This window comes from Oncorhynchus keta, chromosome 21 (genome assembly GCF_023373465.1).
Source record: "Oncorhynchus keta strain PuntledgeMale-10-30-2019 chromosome 21, Oket_V2, whole genome shotgun sequence".
NCBI classification, from domain to species: Eukaryota; Metazoa; Chordata; class Actinopteri; order Salmoniformes; family Salmonidae; genus Oncorhynchus; species Oncorhynchus keta.
The window spans coordinates 3,966,250-3,970,443 of NC_068441.1; the positions used below are offsets into that span (position 1 = coordinate 3,966,250).

The window sequence follows — 4,194 nt, forward strand, 5'->3', positions numbered from 1 at the left end:
TATTCTTTATCCCCTCCCCCCCCCCCCACAAGATGTATAAGTGGCAGTCCAGTTTTGGAATTTTAGTTCTGGATTACTTGTTAAATGTAAATTACTGCATTGTCGGAACTAGAAGCACAAGCATTTCGCTACACTCGCATTAACATCTGCTAGCCATGTGTATGTGACAAATAAAATTTGATTTGATTTGATTTATCAGGCATCCAGGTAGGGTTGATCTTGTTCCAAATCACGAAGGCATTGTATGAGGACACATCAATGATGTTATGGAAGATGACCAGGGGCCAGCGGGCAGTCATCCTCCTGCAGCTGTAAGATCCAATAACCTTGTCCAGGTTGTCCAAGCCTCCTTTGTTGTGGTTGTAGTCCAAGATCATGGCTGGCTTCCTGTCATCACGATCATTGATCTCAGCCCTTTTGTGCAGTGTGCTCAGGAGGACCACATTCCTGTTCTTCTTTGGGAGGTAAGAAACTAGAGTGGGGGTGAAGGCAAACTTTGATGAGAAGGTGTCTCTCCCCATTGTTGCGAGGAGTGCAGGGGGTAGCTCAGGCTTGTTCTTTCTAACTGTGCCAACCATGGTGATCTTCCTATTCAGGAGCTGCTTGCTGAGTTCATAAGTGGTGAAGAAACTGTCACACGTAACATTGTGCCCCCTCCGTCCATCTGTCACATCAAGCACAACCCGCATCCCCTGGTTCTTCTCCAGGTCTCCACTGGTCGGCTTCCCTGTGTATACTTGTGTCTTCCAAGCGCAGCTGGATTGTGCATCACAGGCCCACCCATATCTTGATGCCATACTTTCCTGGCTTGCTGGGCATATACTGCTGGAAAGGACAGCAACCTTTTGACAAAAGAGAACACTATCAGTAATTAGTATCAGTGTCACAGAAAACAATTACATAAATCAATGATATTGCAGCAATACATAATAAAATGAACAGTGAAAACCACTTACATTACAGATATGAAAATAAAAATGTACCTCTGAATGGAACCAGTTGCTCATCCTGTAACGGTTTTCCTCCTCTTCTGAGGAGGAGTAGGAAAGATCGGACCAATGCGCAGCGTGGTAAGTGTCCATTTTTAAATTAATTTTAACTGAATACAAGAGAACTAAATGAAAACCGAAACAGTTCTGTATGGTAAAACACAGACACAGAAAACAACTACCCACAACCCATAGTGGGAAAACAGGCTGCCTAAGTATGGTTCTCAATCAGACAGCTGTCCCTGATTGAGAACTATACCCGGCCAAAAACAAAGAAATACAAAAATGTAGAACATAGAACACCCACCCTAGTCACACACTGGCCGAACCAAAATAGACAATAAAAAGCCTCTCTATGGCCAGGGCGTGACACATCCACTGTTACTTCAGGCCCAGGGTTGTAGAGGTATGGCAGACACTCCACCCACTTCTCCCAGACCTCTCTTATGGCTGCCAGTTTGTCTCTCATACGTCTTGCAGGGCTCGACTCATGCTTATCAAATCGTAGCATTCTTGAGAAAGTATGAAAGACTTTCAGTGGCATTGTGGCACGGAAACTTGCCCTTCCACTCTCTGCATCCCAGAGACTATATGTTGCCTCGCCTCGTGACCTATACACACCCGCTAAGATTAGCAGCCCTATGTAGGCACGCAGGTCAATCTCATCCATCCTTTTCCAGTTGTCTCCATATTTACGGGAACCCTCCAAATTTGTAATCTCCAGGATGATTATTTCGATGGCTGGTGTGATGAACATGTAAACTCAGCAAAAAAAGAAACACCCCTTTTTCAGGACCCTGTCTTTCAAAGATAATTTGTAAAAATCCAAATAACTTCACAGATCTTCATTGTAAAGGGTTTAAACACTGTTTCCCATGCTTGTTCAATGAACCATAAACAATTAATGAACATGCACCTGTGGAACGGTCGTTAAGACACTAACAGCTTACAGACAGTAGGCAATTAAGGTCACAGTTATGAAAACCTAGGACACTAAAGAGGCCTTTCTACTTTCTAAAACACCAAAAGAAAAATGACCAGGGTCCTTGCTCATTTGCGTGAACGTGCCTTAGGCATGCTGCAAGGAGGCATGAGGACTGCAGACGTGGCGAGGGCAATACATTGCAATGTCCGTACTGAGAGACGCCTAATACAGTGCTACAGGGAGACAGGACAGACTGCTGATTGTCCTCGCAGTGGCAGACCACATGTAACAACACCTGCACAGGTTGGGTACATCTGAACATCACACCTGTGGGACAGATACAGGATGGCAATAACAACTGCCCGAGTTATACCAGGAACGCACAATACCTCCAACAGTGCTCAGACTTTCTGCAATAGGCTGAGAGAGGCTGGACTGAGGGCTTGTAGGCCTGTTGTAAGGCAGGTCCTCACCAGACATCCCCGGCAACAGCATCGCCTATGGGCACAAACCCACGGTCGCTGGACCAGACAGGACTGGCAAAAAGTGCTTTTTTGTCTCACCAGGGGTGATGGTCGGATTCGCGTTTATCAACGAAGGAATGAGTATTACACCGAGGCCTGTACTCTGGAGCGGGATCGATTTGGAGGTGGAGGGTCCGTCATGATCTGGGGCGGTGTGTCACAGCATCATCGAACTGAGCTTGTTGTCATTGCAGGCAAACTCAACGCTGGGCGTTACAGCGAAGACATCCTCCTCCCTCGTGTGGTACCCTTCCTGCAGGCTCATCCTGATATGACCCTCCAGCATGACAATGCCACCAGCCATACTGCTAGTTCTGTGCGTGATTTCCTGCAAGACAGGAATGTCAGTGTTCTGCCATGGCCAGCAAAGAGCCCGGATCTCAATCTCATTGAGCACGTCTGGGACCTGTTGGATCGGAGGGTGAGGGCTAGGGCCATTCCCCCTAGATATGTCTGGGAACTTGCAGGTACCTTGGTGGAAGAATGGGATAAAATCTCACCGCAAGAACTGGCAAATCTGGTGCAGTCCATGAGGAGTAGATGCACCGCAGTACTTAATGCAGCTGGTGGCCACACCAGATACTGACTGTTACTTTTGATTTTGACCCCCCCCCCCTTTGTTCAGGGACACATTATTCAATTTCTGTTAGTCACATGTCTGTGGAACTTGTTCAATATAAGTCTCATTTGTTGAATCTTGTTATGTTCATACAAATATTTACACATGTTAAGTTTGCTGAAAATAAACTCTGACTGTGAGAGGACGTTTATTTTTTTGCCGAGTTTAGAATGTTGAGGCGATGTCCTGGGCATGGGCAACTGCGTGTCTTGTTGGCCCTGGGGTCATCCTTATGACATGTTGTGCTGCCATCCTGCCCCGGTCGTCACATGGTGACAAGGACCATGTTATTTTGCTGTTCTTTGACAAAAATGTCTCTCTTTCAGCTTGGGGGATTTCCTCTTCATTTGAAGATGATGCATCATGCTCTGGGTTGTATTCTTCCCCATCTTTTTCTTCAGATACCTCCTCTTCTAAATCATTGTTCTCTTGTTCCTCCTGCACATCTGAAAAAAATCAGATCTGCCACCTGTTGGGCACTGAAACGTGCACTGAAACGTGCACTCATAGCTTCAGCAAAGAGAGAACTGCGACTGTCATCTGCAGCACCTTTATAGCCTTTGACTGCATTCCCCATTAGTAAACAATGCTTTCAAATTTGGTTTATTTTGATTATTTTGTTTGAAATGGTTTTTATTTTGTCTGTGAACTTTAGTCATGAGTGGGGTCGTGAAGGGGAGATGCTGCACATGCACAAGACAGTTTTAGTTCAATCAGTAGCACACAATCTCAATTTCTCGTGTGTGTGTGTGTGTGTGTGTGTGTGTGTGTGTGTGCGCGTCTTTGTGGTTTTTGTGCTGTGTAAATGATTTTACAACTGCCGGGTCAAAAATTACCCTGTCAATCTTTGTACCCTGGTGGTGTACAGCTTTCATGAAAATATGAACAAAAGCGATGTTTCACTTTTTCTAATGTTGGGGTCACTCTAGGAAAAGTCATCAAATTTCAAGTTGAAAAAATATAGTGGCGGGTCATGTTTCACCCTTAACTTCTTGCGGCGAGCCATCCCGGATCCGGGATCGTGAATACAGCCTCAAGCTCATTACCATAACGCAACGTTAACTATTCATGAAAATCGCAAATGAAATGAAATCAATATGCTAGCTCTCAAGCTTAGCCTTTTGTTAACAACACTGT

At 45.3% G+C, this 4,194-nt stretch overlaps 1 pseudogene; it reads right to left on the minus strand.

Moving 5' to 3' along the window:
• Positions 1-230: 230 nt before the first annotated feature.
• LOC127910519 (piggyBac transposable element-derived protein 1-like) lies at positions 231-3,634 on the minus strand (annotated as a pseudogene).
• Positions 3,635-4,194: the final 560 nt, after the last annotated feature.